Here is an 18,690-nt window from a genome sequence, read left to right on the forward strand (position 1 = left end):
AAGTAGAAACAGTAAGCATTGACATTTCAACATTTCAAATTTTATTTAACTATGAGCACTCTGAGATCATGAATAAAGGAAGATAGAGCGAGAAAAATATGTTTACTTTAACACCATGAAATTAATGCTTGGCCAAATCTTAAGGGTATAGACTTCTCTGCATGCTCATGCGTAACTCCCATTAGTATTAATGGCAGTTAACCACATGAAGAGACAAGAAAATGTACCCTTTAGAATTGAACTTGGACCTTGGAGACCCAAAGTCTCCCTAGCTAGTAGTTGTTGGGAACAGCAGTGTCTCTGACTTATTCCCCCTTGACTTAACAACATTGAATTTGGAGAAGTAGAACTAGGTTCAACTAGAGGTAGCAGAGAAGAGAGCTACTATTATAAAAAAAAGTGATTATAATTCAAGCCTTAAATTAATCCATAGAAATCTCTACCTAATTAGACCATAAAACCCAGTTCTGAATTAGTGTTCCTGGGGGAAAAAAAGAAAAAGGTATTGAATTTTTTCTTCTTTAGAACAATTGTTCTCATTTATTTCTTTAAACAAATTATGTCTTGGTTATTCCCTTCTCTCTCAACCATCAGGTTGATAAAAATTAAATGAAAACCATCAATTTGGAATGAGCATTAATTTATATTCAACTTTCAAGTCTCCATGGCAATGAGAAACAGACTATAGGTATACTTAAAATCCACAGAAAATCCCAAATCTCATTTTCTCTCTTTACTAATCCTTATATCAGAAAAGCGCACAAAGCCAGTTTATTAGATAGCAACATTTATTGAGTAACAACTGTGGGAAAATAGAAAAGAAGAGGACAGATATGACACTGATCTCAAGGAATTTAAAAATCTAAATAGGGGAAACAAGACAGATATACATGAAAAAGTCATGAGACATATACATCTTCAAGTTACTATTAATGATTATACCATAATTATATCTTAAAATACTGGGTGGGTAGTTAGGTGGTATAGTGGATAGAGTACTGGCCTTGGATTCAGAAGGACAGGAGTTTGAATCTGGCAACAGACACTTGCCGCTTACTGTGTGACCTTGGGCAAGTCATTTAACTCCAATTGCCTCCCATCCAAGGCTGTCTCCAGTTGTCCTGATTCATATCTGGCTACTGAATTCAGATGACTCTGGAGGAGAAAGTGAAGGTGATGACTTAGCATAGCATCTCCCTGACTCAAATACAATTCATGTGCTTGTCATAGCATCACCTTCCTGATGTCATGGTCTTCTTTGAAAAAGAAGGACAAAACATTATTATTATTATTATTATTATTATTATTATTATTATTATTATATTATCATTATTATTCTAGGTGCATGGAGATTTATATTTCTTCTGAATTTATAATAATCTAAGGGTATGTTGATAAATATTTAACAATTAGTTCATTGAAAAGTTTAAGCTGCATTATTGAATTTTTCTTCATTTCTTTATTAAGTCTATAAAATAATAAAAAATCAAGCCTTGATTTGTAGTGTTTGCTCATTTCCTTGTAAAATGCTTTTTGCTAAAAACTAATACTTGGCTCTTAGCATACTCCTGAATATATTCCCTAGAAGAGAGGCTGATGAACAAATGGAGAAGATGAAAAAAATTTAGTTTAGAATATCCATAAATTGAAAAATAGATCCCTAATAGCTTCTTTTATATACTTAATATTAAATTTCTTTGTATGTAATGATGAGAACATTGTTGGAAGTAATAATGATAAAAACTAAAATTTATATAGCACTTTAAAGCTTGCAAAAGTGCCTTGTATATGTATATGCCTCATTTGATCCTTATAATAACCCTGTGAAGTAGATACTGTCATTATTTCCATTATACAGATGAAGAAACTGAGATTAAAAAAAGTTAAGTAATTTATCCATGATCATACAGTTAGTAAATAACTAAACAGGTTTTGAACTCAACTTTGAACTCCAACTCTCATTGTCCAAATCTAAGGGAAATATTATTAAACTGCCCTCTCAGCATGGGGTTAGGGTTAGGAATTTTGTCTGTTTTTAGTTAAGAATCTTTCCCTTTGTCTCTGAAGTCATGGAGGCCATCTAACCTAAGCTAAAGTGTTAGAAGACACTGAATAAAAAGTTATTGCAGGCACAGTAGATAAAACACTGGCCCTGGGGTCAGGAGTACCTGGGTTCAAATCCGGTCTCAGACACTTAATAATTGCCTAGCTGTGTGGCCTTGGGCAAGCCATTTAACCCCATTTGCCTTGCAAAAAAAAAAAAAGCTATTGCAGACCTTGTCATTTTAACCATGGTTAGGGAGCTCCTGAAAAAAAATGACACACTTTCAGTATGCCATTAATGGGTTATAGACATAAAACCCAACTCAAGGAACATAAAAGAAATGTACAAAAATGTACAGTATTTCTTTATAATAAAAAGAAGAGGAAGTAATTATAATATAAACTTCAGTCAAAATTATTACATAATAATTGACACAATGTTGGTCTATCAATACACATGCAAGATTTAGACAAATATAACTAAAACACTATTAACAAAATTAAACTTAAGGCTAATAATTAGTGAGATTCAGTAGTCATATTGGGACATGTCACATAAGAAAAATTATAATACCTAAATTAATTTATAGCTTTAATGCTATGCCAATCAAACTACCAAGGGGATTTATAGAGCTTGGCAAATTAATAATAAAATTCATTTGGAGCAACAAAAGGTATAGAATCTCCAGGGAACTAATGGAAAAAGGTAAGAATGAAGATGGCACAGCTTTACCAGATCTTGAACTATATTGTGAAACAATAATCATAAAAACTTTTTGGTACTAGTTAAAAAAAACACTATTAACAGTAGATAAGCGGGACATACCAGATAAGTAAGATCTAGAAGTAATGAAAAATGATAGCCCAGTACTGATTAATCGAAGAATATAAATTGCTTGACAAGGTCTGCTGAAAAGATTGGAAAGTGGTTTGGCAAAAATTAGGCTTAGTTCATTTTCTTATACCATGTACTACAATAAACTCAAAATGGATAAATGCCCTGAATATAAAAAGTCACATCATAAAAAAAGGGAGAATGGAATGAATTATCTATAACCACTCTGGATAAGGAAGAGAATTCTTTTTTAAAAAATGAAAAAATATTTTATTTTTCCCAATTACTTATATAAACAATTTTCAGCATGCATTCATTTTTATAAGATGTTGAATTCCATATATTTCTCTCTCTCTTCCCTTATTCCTTCCAAGATTGCAAGAAATCTGATAAAGATTATATACATACAATCATGCAAAAGATATTCACATTAGTCATGTTGTAAAAAAGAAACAAAATAAAAGGGAGAAAAAAAAGCCACCCCTCCCAAAAACCCACAAAGAAAGTGAAAATAGTATGTTTTAATCTACATTCATAATTCTCACTTCTTTACCTGACTGTGGGCAGCATTTTCCATCATGAGTCTTTTGGAATTGTCTTAGTTCATTGTATTGCTGAGAAGAGCTAAGTTTATCATAGTTGATCATTGCAATGTTTTTTTTTTTGGTTGTGCTCATTTCATTCAGCATCAGTTCATATAAGTCTTTCTAGGTTTTTCTGAAATTGTCTGCTCATCATTTCTTTTTTTTTTTTTTTTTTAGGTTTTTTTTGCAAGGCAAATGGGGTTAAGTGGCTTGCCCAAGGCCACACAGCTAGGTAATTATTAAGTGTCTGAGACCGGATTTGAACCCAGGTACTCCTGACTCCAAGGCTGGTGCTTTATCCACTATGCCACCTAGCCGCCCTCATCATTTCTTAAAGCACAATAATATTCCAATATATTCAAATACTATTTGTTCATCCATTGCGCAATTTATGGATATTCCTGCAATTTCCAATTCTTTTCCAACTCAAAAAAGAGCTGCTATAAATTTTTTTGTACACATTAATCTTTTTCCCTTTTTTATGATCTCTAGTAATATTATTTCTGGGTCAAAGGGTGTACATAGTTTGATTGCTCTTTGGGCATAGTTCCAAATTGCTGTCCATAATGATTGAAACAGTTTACAACTCATCATTAGTGTCCCAATTTTCCTACATTTTCTTCAACATTTATCATTTCAAGAGGAGAATTCTTAAACAAGGAATAGAAGTGATTGTAAAGGGCAAAATAAAAAATTTAAATATATAAAGCTAAAATGTTTTCAAATGAACAAAATCAATAATACATAAAACAAGAGACACTGTCAAATGAGAAAATATCTGCATCAAACATCATTGGTAAAGTTTGATATCCAAATAGCCATTACCCAATAAATAAGCAGTAGATGAATACTTTTATATGCCTTCAAAAATTATAAGCACTTAATGACCAAATGAAAATAAACTCATAAGAGAAATCCAATTTTGAATAAATAAAAGGTTTTTCCATACACTTTGAAAAGTTGAGCAAATACTACCAAAACAGAAGGAATTCTCATTGGAGAGGGTATGGACAGACACACTTTTTTTTTTTAGGTTTTTTCAAGGCAAATGGGGTTAAGTGGTTTGCCCAAGGCCACATAGCTAAGTAATTATTAAGTGTCTGAGACTGGATTTGAACCCAAGTACTCCTGACTCCAGGGCTGGTGCTTTATCCACTACACCACCTAGCTGCCCCAAGACACTAATACTTTTGATGGAATTTTAAATTTAAGCACCTTTTCTAGGTCTTTCCTCACACCAGGAGGTAAGCAGTGTGATTCTTAAAAATCTGCTCAGAGATCCAGAGGGCTGCTGAGTCCCACTACTGGTTCCTGCGAGGAATCTACCCTATGGCCGGGCAGCCTGTGTGCAGGGCTGTGACTACAGCTCCCTATGTATCTTTACCTCCTGCTTGGTCACTTGCCAGTTACCACAGGACTTTGAGTTAGGTAAAAATGATAAAATGGTGATATATTTTGATTTGTGTATAAATGGATATAAGTTGTCAGAGTTGCACTAAGTTATCAGTCTCACTTTCCAAAGTTTATCACAGTTCATTGGTAAGACAGAGTCAAGCCAACTGGTGAAAGCTTGAGATGCAGTAGATGAATTGGTGACTTTGATGTCTAACCAAGCTCTTAACATTGCTTATCTGAAGCTGCCTTCATGGCCATTGGAATGAATTGTTCTCATCTCATTACTCCAGGAGAAGGCTTTCCATGTTTGGGGTGGACACGCCCCTAATTCACTGAAGGATTTGAGATATCTTTGGTTACCCTTCATTTGCTGAAGTGGTTTACTGGTGTTTGGCCACTGTGCATGCTACAGCTTCTTGGAGACGCACATGAGAGTTGGTGGCAGAAGTGGACAGCAAAGGTGGAAAGCAGTCCTGAAAAGGTTTTTAACAGTCCTCACACCAGAAGTACTAGTTTTCCTTGAACAAACTCTATACCCCATTTAAGCATTATGGATAATAATTTGTAATTAAAAGAGAAAAGTTAACATTTATAACCTTCAGCCCAGAAATTCTATTAATAGGCATATACTCCCATGGAGGTCAAATACAGAAATAAAATTTAAATATATAGTGAAATATTTATAGGAGCATTTCTTATGGTAGAAAAAATCTGGAAGCAAAATAAGCATTCATTGATTAAGGAAGGGATGAACAAAATGTAATAAATGAAATATTTCTTTTTAGCAAGAAATTATAAATATGAGCAATTCAGAGAAAGCTTTGAATGAACTGATGTTGAATGAGTAGGTGGAAGCAGAAGAAAAATATGCACAATGACCACCACAACAATAAAAATGTCAGTAAAAAGGAAGTCAGGTTTGAATAAGTGAAAACAGCAATGACCTTAGAGAACAGCTAATAAAACACCTGCTACCTTTTGACATAGTCATTGCATCACTTGTTTTGCTTATCTGTTTTTCTTAGGTATAAAGGAAGGATCAATTCTGTAGAGACCTGTTTCTCTCTCTCTCTCTCTCTCTCTCTCTCTCTCTCTCTCTCTCTCTCTCTCTCTCTCTCTCTCTCCCTTCTCCTCCAAAATGACTTCCTTAAATATTAAAAAAGTAACAAAATTTATTGACAATAATAATAACAATCCACAAACTAACCTAAGTCGCGTGATTTTGGGGTGGTTGGTTCACATCGATATGTTAGTAACGAATGACTTACATAGCATCCAGTTCAGATCAATCCAAAGTCTGAGGGGTGGGTACTTTAAGATTTATGTAGAAATGGAAGTATCCACACTGCATTGATTTTTAACTTATTGAATTTAACCCAAATAGATCTTAAATTCTAAATCCTAGATTTAGACCTAGAAAGTTTCTTAGAGATAATTCATTTTTAACTGTTTTATTGATGCCTATCATTTTTAAAAATCACTTTCCAGTCGATTCCATTATACAGAATTCTTATAACAAAGAAAAACAGTTAAGCAAAACAAACTGACCAATTGACCAACTTTGATAACATAGGTTGCATTTTTCATCTTGGTTCATCACTTCTCTTTTAAGGAAGAGAGAAGTAGGTTTCATCAATAGGCCTTTGGAATCAAGATTTGTTATTGAATACATCTGAATTTTTATCTCTTTTAATATCATTTTCCTTAGTATTACTTTTGTAATTTTGTGTAGTGCTTACTTGGATCAGATCTCTTTCTTTTACATCAGTTCCTTCAAGTCTTCCCAAATTTCATGTAAGTCTTCCTAAGCTTCCTAAGATTCTAGGAATTATTTACATTTAAAATTTCTGATTCAATAATATTCCTTTAAATTAACATACCACCACATTTGTTCTTGATTTCCCAATTGTCTATTCATTTTGCTTTTTTTTTTTGGCTACTACATTAAGCACTGCTGTGGATATTTCAAGCCCCTCATTTTACAGATGAAGAAAACAGGACCTTGAGAAGGGAATCAACTGGACCAAAAAGAGGCAGGTCATAAATAGAGAGCAGAGTCAAGACTTGAACCTGGTTTCTGAGACACTAGACCTAAATACACTCTCTATTGCATGGTGATATCACTAGGAATTTAATTAGAAGAGACTCGGGATATCAGTTACTGAAGCTATAAGATTTGACTAAATTCTATGTAAAAGGTTCCAAGCTAGGCATGTGCTAACAAAAGCAAAAATTAGTCTTAGACTTCTAAGAGTTTATATTCTAAGGGGACAAAGTGGTATGTAGACAAGTAAGAGAAGAAAACTAATACAACTTAATTGAAAGAAGAGGAAAGACACACTGAATGAGATTCAGAGAAAGACACAGAAAAAGACAGAGACAAAGACAGAAACAAAGACTGAGACAAAGAAATGAGAGAAAGACAGAAAGGGAGACACACAGAAAGACAGAGTGAAACAAAAACAGAGAGAGACACAACAGAGAGACAGACAAAGACAGAGAGATAAAAATAGAGGGAAAGAGAGATGGAGAAAGAGACAGACAAAAAGAGAAAAGAGAGGAGAGAGAGAGAGGGAGAGAGAGAGAGAGAGAGAGAGAGAGAAACAGACTGACAGACAGATAAAAACAGAGGGAAAGGAAGATAAAGAGACAGAGAGACAGAGACAAAGACTAAGACACACAGAAAGAGACCAAGACAGACAGAGAGAGAGAGAGAGAGAGAGAGAGAGTGTTCAATCACTCAGAAAACAAGCACTCATTATGAATCAAACATTGTACCATAGAAAGCCATCGGGGGAAAAAAAGACAAAAAAAACCAGTATCCGCCCCTAAGAAGTGTCCTTTCTAATGGAGATCATAACACAAGAATTAGATATATCTTTACGTAGATGGATGGTATTATTATAAAGATTCATCCTTAACAAAAAAATATAAATAATAATCCCTAATAGCTAAGTTAAAAGAAAACTTATCTATAACTTATTGTGTACTTGAGTTTAAGTGGTGAAAAAAACATAATTTATGGTCTTATGATCTGAAAGGCCCAGGAATCTCTGTCCTTCTCATACTACCACCTAGTGGCAGCCAAGAAGATGGGCCATCATCTCTGAACATCATCCTTCCAAGCTGCAATAAACATCATCAGAGGGCCTCAATCTTTCCATATGTGCATACTGTTCAAATGCCAGTACTTCTTCCAAGACCTGAGTTGACATTATGTGGGAACAAGCATTGTTAATTAATGATTCCTCTTCTGGGTAGGCTTTAATTTAGGAGACTGATGATCTGGGGATTAGCTCACACTAGGATGTAAGGGACAAGCTTCTTCAGAATGAATATTTCTCCCCAAATTTGGTAAATATACATTTACCCATAAGAGTACCCATTGTGATTTTTGTTCCCAGGACCTCAAATATCAATGTCTTGAATGAGCTAGAAGTGAACACATAAGGTGTCAAGCAAAATACAGTTCCCGTTGCGATGAGGTTTAAAAAATGATGTATTATTCTCTGTACAAATATAAAGGAGGATTTTTTAAAAAGACCATTGGTAATATTTCTCCCACATGTCTGCTATATTGGAAATTCACTATTCGATTAGGCCCAAGCTGTTTTAAGTTATACATTTTCCTTGTGGAAAGCCTTTCTATGGAGGCTGTCCCAGTATTTTAACAATTATAAACCTATAAAGTCTCACTCTTTATGTAAGAAGTAGGTAGTAAGTAAGAACACCCACATCATTTTAGACATATTGTTCCAAAGATCAGTTCTCCGAACCCCAGGCAGTGGAGGGAGGGAAGAGGGCGGGATTGATTGCTAACTCCCTTCCTCCTGCCCAAATCTCTTTAACCACCCACCCTCCCAAATGTTTTTCACTGTTTCCAGCTGTCGGGGAACTTCACTGTTGATTTTTAAAATCCTCTGGAAATGTTCCTATCAAGTTAGAAAATGTTTAACGATATAGAACTGCTGCTGGCCCTGAGGGGAGGAGGAGTTCCTTTCCTTCTCACTTTCACCCCCTCTGCATTGGACCTGTGTAAATTCATAAAGGGAAGCTCAACCTCTAATAAGAGTCCCTTTTCACATACTGTTTTTGGTCATTAAATCCTCTATCCTTGTGTATTGAAAAGCATAGGTTCATATCTGGTATCTCCCCAACATGGGAAGAAGAAAGGGGCAGCCAGGTGGGACCTGAGTTCAACTGTAGCCTCAGATATTTAATAATTGCTTAGCTGTGTGACTTTGGGCAAGTCACTTTAACCCCATTGCCATGCAAAACAAAAGTGAAAAAAGAAAGATCCTCAATGCACAATAAGAATTAGGTATTGAGTAGTTATGTATTTTCTACATATAAACAAATGCTAACCAACATAAAAGTTTCATAAAGCTTGATTTGATAAGTCTTAGACAAGTGGCTGTATTAACTCCTTTCACACCTTGCCAGGGACTGACTTGAAACCATCTAATTATGAAGTTTGTAGGCTTGCAAAGCATTTTATATATTTTACATTGCCTCTGCTCTGTCGCCTTCAAAATTCAAGTCTCTTGGCAAGCCCGATCAGAAATTGAGCTCTTGCCCCTATTGGTGGCATTCTCTTAGATGAAGAAACTCTTTGGCTGCCAGTTCACACCACCCAATGGACCCTAAACCTCTCAAGTTTCATAAGGGTAACTCTAAGACTGAATGAATCTAAATCAAGAACTATGTTTGGAAGTCTCCTCAGGTCAGGAAACATAAAATAGAAAAATCAGTAGGCAGTTTTAGCAAAAGCGAACTTGAGTTCACATTCCATATGAATGAGGATGGGGAAATAGTATTCCTATCCTTCCATCCCCTAATGGGAAATCTTGTGACAGAACACTAATTGGTTTATGTATCAAAGCCAAATTGGTATCATAGAACATGTTTGGTAGGATTCCTCATTTTCCTGCTTTGCAAATAGTTTGTAATATATTTGAATGGACTGTTCTTTAAATATTTGATAACATTCACTAGTAAATTCATTTAGTTTTAGTTTAGTTTTTTCTTTTAGGAATTAAGTTATGCCTTATTCAATTTCTTTTTATAATAATAGGTTATTAAAATGATCTATTTCTTCTTTTTGCTAATCTGGGTATTTGATATCTTTGCAAATATTCATCCATTTCAACTCATCACTTTTGTTGGCAAATTATTAGACAAAAGTTTCTTATGATTCTCTTTGTTTCATCTTCATTTGTTGTAAATTATTTTTATTTTTCATTTTTTTCAAACACTTTGATGTACCTCTTTTTTAAATAATAAGAATAATAAACTGCTTAATTGTTACCCCTCCCCCCAACAGTCACCAAGCTAATAGGGATGGGTTTTTTTTTTTGCTTTCAGCTTTGTTAATCTTTTCTTTTATTTTCAAATTTATTTTTATTTTTATTTTTTTAGGTTTTTTTGCAAGGCAAATGGGGTTAAGTAGCTTGCCCAAGGCCACACAGCTAGGCAATTATTAAATTTCTGAGACCAGATTTGAACCCAGGTACTTCTGACTCCAGGGCCGATGCTTTATCCACTGTGCCACCTAGCTGCCCTATTTTCAAATTTTAAATTAGGTATTTATTTCTTATTTGATTGTTTACTAGTTATTTTAGTTTCAAGCCCAATCCATCGATCCAGTTTTCTCTTTTGATTCTTGTAAATTATTTGATTTGATTGATGAAAAATAATAGTATTTACATAAAACGTTGAGATTAGCAAATAGTAAATTATCTCATATGCTTTTTACAGCCTTGTGAAATAAATGCTATTATCATCTCAGTTTGACAGATGAGGAATCCGAAATGCAAAGAGGTTAAAGTGATTTCCATAGTTCATCCAGTAGGGGTCTGAGGCTGAATTTGAACTATCTTCCTAAATCTAAATTGGCACTCTATACACATGACAACTAGATGCCTCAAATGAAATATTTAGAGATATATATTTAGAGATATAAATTTTCTGCTAAGGAGTCCTTGGTCTACATTCCAGAAGTTTTGGAATAATGTCACATTTTCATTTTCTTTGATAAAATTTTCTGTTGCTCTATGATTTGTTCTCACTGATTCTTTTTTTTTTAACAGGAACATCTCTCTCTATATTTATCTCTCTCTATATATAATTTTTCATTTACAAACAAAGGTAATTTTCAATTCATCCTTTAGCAAACTTTTGAGTTCCACATTTTTTCTACCACCTTTTCTTATATGCCTACTTCCCATGTCAGCAAACAATTTAATATATAGGTGTGCATGTATAATCATGTTCAATATATTTTTCACATTAGTCATGTTGTGAATACGTAATTAGAACTAAGGGGGCGGGAGGAACCATGAGAAAGAAAGAAAAAACATAAAAGGATTTTTAAAAAGTGAACATAACATGCTTTGCTTTGCTCCATAGTTTCAGATGCCATGGTTTCTTCTCTGGATATGGATGGCATTTCCCTTAGCAAGTCTTTCAGGAATAACCTTGATCACTGAATTGCTAAGAGAAGCTGCTTTCATCATACTTGATCATCACACAATGTTGCTATTAATTTGTACAGTGTTCTCCTGGTTCTGCTCACTTCACTTAGCATCAGTTCATGCAAGTCTTTCCATGCTTTTTTGAAGTCAGGTTGCAGATGATTTCTTTTTAAAATTTCTTTTAATTTTTGTAAGACAATGGTCACACAGTTAAATAAGAATTAAGTGTTTTAGGCTAGATTTGAACTCAGGTCCTCCTGATTCCAGGACATATTCTTTATCTGCTGTACTACCTAGCTGCACCCATGCTTTTTTTTTTTGTTAAATTTTTTGGGGGGTTTTGCAAGGCAAATGGGGTTAAGTGGCTTGCCTAAGGCCACACAGCTAGGTAATTATTAAATGTCTGAGGCTGGATTTGAACTCAGGTACTCCTGACTCCAGGGCTGGTGCTCTATCTACTGTGCCACCTAGCCGCCCCCTCTTAACCCTTTTAATTAGATTTATTTTTGGTTTTGGTTTGTCTGAAATCAGGATTGCTGTCCCTGATTTTTTTAGTTTTAGCTGAAACATAACATATTCTGCTCCAGCCTTTTACCTTTACCTTGTATGCATCATTCTGCTCCAGCCTTTTACTTTTACCCTGTGTGCATCTCTCTGTTTCAAATGTGTTTCTTGTAAATAACATGTAGGATTCTGGTTTCTAATCCATCTGCTATCCACTTCTGTTTTATGGGAGAATTCATCCCATTCACATTCACAGTTAAGATTATTAATTCTGTATTTCCCTCCATCTTATCTTCCCTCTTTTTGTACTTTTCTCTTTACTTTCCCCTTATTCATCCTTGCCAGTATTTTGCTTCTAACTGCTATCTTTCTCAATCCCTCCTTCCTATTTAGTCTTCTTCCCTTTTCTTCTCCCTTTTTCTCTTTGCTTTACTTTTCTAAACTCAATTGGGATTTTATATTATTCCCTCTTTCAGCCAAATCTATTGGGAGTAAGATTTACTCAGTGTTTATACCCTTCCTTCTTTCCCTTTATTATAATAAGTCCTTTGTGCCTCATCATATTGTGTCATTTATCTTCTAATGCCTTCTTATCTTGGCATAATCTTTTTATGTCTTAATTATTTTATATCTCCTTGTATTTAAACCCAAAAATATATTTATCTGTCCTGATAGAAATACAATTCTCGAGAATTTTTTGATTAATTGATTTATAAGCATCCCCATAATAATTAATACATACCCCATACCTTCTAGTTAATTTCACTCCCCTCAACTGTACCATTAGAAATACAATTCTAAAGGCCCATAAGCATTATCAAATTAAAATCAATTTATATCCTCACCTTCTTTTCAAGTACCCATCCCAATATAAATTCAAACCTCAAGAGTTAAAAATTTGATCACATCACAGTAAATTTCTGCCAACACCATCTGCCTAAGAATACTCCTTTTATCTGTCCTAAGAGAAATAGAATTCTTAAAAATTTCAAATATTGTCTTCCTGGGTAAGAATGTACACAATTTAACCTTATTGACTAACATTTTTCCCTTTCTGTTTTACTTTTTTATGCATCTCTCTCGAGTCTTGTATTTGAAGATCAATTTTTCTGTTCAATTCTGGTCTTTTTATTAGATAAGTTTGAAAGTCCTCTATTTTGTTAAAAATACATCTTTTCCTCTGAAAGAATATGTTGAATTTTACAGTCCAGTAGATTGCAATCTAAACTTCTTTGCACTCTGGAATATCTTATTCTAGACCCTCTGGTCCTTTAATATTGAAGATGATGAGCCCTGCATAATCTTGACTGAGGTCTGATAGTATTTAGTATTTAAATAGCTTCTTTTTGGGTATGTATATATATTTGAAAATTGTCCAAAATATTCCTTGGAGTTTATATTTTGGAGGTCTCTTTCTAGGGATGATTGATTAATTCTTTCAAAAGGACTATTTTGTCTTCTTCTTCTAAGATATAAGGGAAGTTTTCCATGATAATTTCCTGCAAGATGCTGTCCAGGTTCTGTTTCTGATCATGGCTTTCAGGTAGACCAATAATTCATAAATTATCTCTATTTTCCACATCAGTTGTTTTTCCTAAGAGGTATTTTACATTTTCTTCAATTTTTTTCAGCCTTTTGATTTTTTGTTTTATATAGTCTTGGTTTCTCATAGAATCAGTTTCCAATTGTCCATTTCTAATTTTTATGGTTTTATTTTCTTCAGTTAGCTTTTGTGTTCTCTTTTCCAATTGGTTGATTTTTCTTTTACATAAGTTGTTTTCCTTTTCCAATTGATAAGTTTTACTTTTTGATGCATTATATTCCTTTTCCAGTTGGTTAAGTCTGCTTTTTTATGAGTTACATTTATTTTCTAGTTGATCAATTTTAGTTTTTGATGAGCCATATTCCTTTCTCAGTTGGCCATCTTTACTTTTAAAGGAGTTGATTTCTTTTTCCATTTAGCCAATTCTACTTTTTTTTGCAAGGCAATGGGGTTAAATGACTTGCCCAAGGTCACACAGCTAGGTAATTATTAAGTGTCTGAGGTTACATTTGAACTCAGGTCTTCCTGACTCCAGGATTGGTACTCTATTCACTGACCATCTCACTGCCCCCAATTCTACTTTTAAAGGTATTGTTTTCTTCAGTCAATTTTTCATAATTCTTCTGCATGACTCTCATTTCTTTTTTCAAATTTTCTTCTTCCTCTCTTTTTTTAAAATCTTTTTGAGCTCTTTCAAGAGGTTTTTTGGGAATTTATGATCAATTTATAAATCCCTTTGAGTTTCACACGTAGACATTTTGTCCTTGCTTTCCTTTTTTGAAATGACATTTTTATCATCCCTTTCAGAATAGTAGCTTTTTATGGTTAGGTTTTTTTGCTTTTGTTTTTTGTTCATTTTGATAGCTAAGCTCAGTAGGAATAGTCCTAAGATTTTTGTGCAGGGGTGGGGGGCGGTGGGGTGGTGGTGTCTATTCCCTGTCTTACTACTTACACTTGCTAGTGGTCTGTTCCCTGTGTTAGGAGAGTTCAACTCAGTCCCACTTGCTGTGCCAATGTAGCTGGGGTTTGAATTCTATCTTCTGAGCTGTGGTTGCAAACTTCACTGCTGGACTGAGCTACACAGTAACTAAGAACCTCCTGCTGACTTTCCAGCTTTCCCACTTACGCTGTGCTATACTTCCCCTTTTACCCATGTGAGATAAATCTTTACTGAAGTTCCTCCATGATATCTTGAGTTGAGAACTTGTTTCACCCTAGTTTTTGTGTGTTAGGTAGCTTTATGGCTTGTTTAGAGACTTCGTTTAAATTTGGTTGGGGACAAAATAGTCAAGAGGAGAGCTATAGAATGGTAATGTTAGGGGGTGGTAGCATCTAGTGAAGATTGACTCACTGATTCTTTAGGATTAAATTATTTAATCTCTAATTACTTTTAATCTCTCCTTCAATAGTCCTTTATTTGTCATGATTTTTATAGCATCATGATAATAAAAGATTATTTAATGTTTCTACTTTTCTGCAAATTTGTGAATATAAATTCTAATTTTGTAAAGGCATTTTGCACAGTTTCCTTTTTAGATCAAATAAAATGAAATGTATTTTGATATCTTAAGATCAAATATAAAATTCTCTTGGTTTCTAAACCTATCCCATTCCTGTATTTTCAGTTTTCTTGAACTCTCTTCCACATTCTCAATAATCTGGTGACTCTGGCCTCCTTGCTTTTCTTTGCTTAACACAATCTCTTCTAACTCCACGCATTTTCACTGTCTGTTTCCTATACCTCTCACTTCTCTCTCATTTATACCTCCTGGTTCACTGGCTTCCTTCAAAACTCATTTAAAATTCTACCTTCTACAAGAAAATGTTCCTTACCCTCTTTTATATTAATTCTTTTCATTTGAGATTATCTTTAATGTATCCCAAACATAACTTGTTTATATATATTTATATATTTATATATATGTATATATTTATCTATATCTATATATAAATAGATACACACATACACATATATGTGTATATAGATTTGTTTTCTTATTGCCTCTCCCTATTAGACTGTAAACTCCTTAAGGATAAAGATCATATTTCCTTTTTTTGCATCCATATTTCTGACTCAAAGCAGGTGCTTAAAAAAATTCTTGCTAACTTGGTTTTACTTGATTATTTCCATTCAGTAATTGCCAAATAATGATAATTTCTAATTTTTCTAAAATTCCATTCAAATCTTTAAATTATTTCTTGTTAATAATAATAACTACCATTTACATATGCTTTAATATGTCTGAAGTGAGAGATTCTTAGTGTCTCACAAAACTGACAAGTGTCTGAAGAAATATTCAAACTCAGATCCTCTTGACTCCAAGTCTAGCATTCTATTTACTACTATTGCCACTTAGATTTGTCTAGGCTTGAAGGGAATACATTCAACTTTTTTTCACCATTATAGTTTGCTATCTATTTCTCTCTGTAATTGGATTAATTTTTACTTTAGGTTTTTAGATGTTCTGCCATTTATTTATTTATTATTTATTTGTTTGTTTGTTTTGCAAGGCAATGGGGTTAGGTGACTTTCAAGGTCACACAGCTGGGTAATTATTAAGTGTCTGAGGCAGAATTTGAATTCAGGTCCTTCTGACTCCAAGATTGGTACTCTATCCACTGTGCCACCTAGCTACCCTCCCTCTGCCATTTATGACATAAATATTAATATTGATTCATTATCTAAGATGCTTTTAATTACACTGAGTTTCTTCATTTGTCTTTTCTTAATCATTTTGGTTACTGTTACTTTATTTGATATCATGATAACTACCCTGCTTTTTTTAAGTGCTCCTAAAATACAATTGATTTTGTTCCAGTTTTATTTAAACATTTTTAAAAATTATTTACCTTCCTATCCTCTTCTGCTTTATAGATAATTTCATCTCATTTATGTTTATAGTTATGATTATTAACATACCTATTTTCCTCCATCCTATCCTATTATAATGCTTCCTCTCTTTGTTCCTCCTCCCATTTACAAAGATAAAGCATGTGATGGAAGAAGAGTGTGCTAAACACTAGTGTCCTACAATTGAAGTATGCTCCTGTGGTTATCCTTTATTTTACTATTCCCCAGTTTCCAGCTCTCTTACATGTACTGTTTTCTCCTTGGAGGGTAAAGGACTATCCTTTTGCTTATATTTGTATCTACAAAGTTGAGTTTGGTGCTGGATACAAGTTTCATAAAAAATTTTTGACTGCCTGCTTGCTTTGCTGCTCTTCTTTTGTCCTTTATAGCTTGTCATTGACTGTAGGTTTTTAGATATTTTTAATATATATTTTATATATAAAATATATTATATTTTAATTTAAAATTTTAATTTTAATATATAAGTATATAAATATTTCTCATCTTGTGTAATCCTATTGTATGATAGTAGTTGCCATTCTCCTCCTTTTCCTTTCTTACCTAGTTTCTTCTCCTTTCCTTCTCTCTTCTTTCTCAACATCAACAAAATTAAACAAAATCAACCTGTTTTCTGTGTTATTTAACCCTTTTTTATGACCCTTGAAAATATTAGAGGTTTTAAGGGACGTTTGTTTCTTCTCTACTAAAATAATCAAAGTACTGCATCACTGTATAGCTCCTTTTAAATAATCACCTATTTATATATTTTAAATTTTCTCTTGGCTCTTGTGTTCTCAATTTAAAGTTTCTACAGGCTCTGTTTTGTTTCTTCAAGAATGCTTGAAAGTCTTGTATTGTATTAAAGTTCCACTACTCCACTCCACTCCCTTCTCCATAAAATTATATTCACTTTTTTCAGGGTTTTGTAAACCTTCATCTTTTGCCTAATAGAATATTGTATTTAAAGATTTCTTCCTTTATACTGCCAAGCCTTGTGAATCTGGAATGTGGTTCCTTAGGACTTAAGCTCTTTCTGATAGAAAATTGGTTCTATTCAGATTCAACCTGACTAAAGGATAGCACAAGATGTTACAGATTGTATTGTTTTATCCCAAGGTAGACAAAGAAAGGTGGAGCCTGTTTCAAAAATACCAATTTTAAGGTAAACAGATATCAAGTAGTTTAACTATACCAATACAGAATAGATCAAATAAAGCTTAAAACAAGGACTGATAGAATTGCTTTGCAATGAGTGGCTTCATGCATAGATTAGTCATCCCTAACTAGTTTTTCTTTTTACTTCTTGGATAGTGGTCTATCTAATACTATTTGTATTCAGTGATTTCATGATGAATACAGTATTGGGGAAAAAAAATCAGGTTCTGACAGTCATACATCAAAGATTAAGTTTCAAATGTCTTTAAGTCAGCCAGTACAATGATGTCCAACTCAGATAGAAATAAGGGAAACTAAATCATACATAAATAGTCCTGTGAGCTACACACTGACTAAGGAAATCACACATCAATATGGCATGTTATATTGAATCTTTATTTATTTTGTTAAATATTTTCCAAATACATTTTAATCTGATTTGACCCACACTTAGGAGTGTTGTAGGCTTAATGTAGTCAAAGAGTTTTTGATAGCTCTGATATAGAGCAATCTTCTCTGGGCAAAACTACATTTAAGTTAGAGCAGAAATATTCAATCTTATTTTAAAGTTCCAATAAGAAGAGGAGATTACACAATCTTTCTCAGTAAACCATTCTAATGTTTAGCAATTCTCCAGTCAGGAAATTCTTCCTTATAGCTAAATTGCATATTTTTTCTGCTTAAGTTGATTTCTCCTTTTTTTGTCTATTGAGGAAAGGGAGAACTGTTGGTCAACCCTCTAGACAAGCAATCAAACTCAGAAGACATGGGTGTGAACAAGGGCAAATAGCATGCCCTCTCTAAGCCTGTCTCTTATGATGAAGCTGGACTGGTTATTTAATAGAGTTATAAGGATCAAATGAAAGAATGGGTATAAACATTCTCTGTGATGATGTGATGTTTGTCCTTCATTCTTGAAGAAGACCATGACATCAGGATGGTAATATCATGACATGCAAAAGAATTGGATTTGAGTGGGGGAGGTGCTGTGCTAAGGCACAGTCTCACTTTCTCCTCCACAGCCATCTGAGTTCAGTAGTCAGATATGGATCAGGATAACTGAAGATGGCGCTGGATGCAAGGTAATCAGGTCACACAATTTCTAAGTGTCAAATGTCTGAGGTCAAATTTGAACTCAGGTCCTCCTGACACCAGGGCTGGTGCTTTATCCATAGTATCACCTAGGTGCAGAATATTCTCTGTCAATTGTATACCATTATACAAATACAAGAGATATAGTAAATAACTCCATATACTTCTTAGAATTCTTTATTATTAAAATATTAAAATGAAAGTAAAAACCAGAG

This window comes from Macrotis lagotis, chromosome 1, assembly GCF_037893015.1.
Source record: "Macrotis lagotis isolate mMagLag1 chromosome 1, bilby.v1.9.chrom.fasta, whole genome shotgun sequence".
Lineage (NCBI taxonomy): Eukaryota > Metazoa > Chordata > Mammalia > Peramelemorphia > Peramelidae > Macrotis > Macrotis lagotis.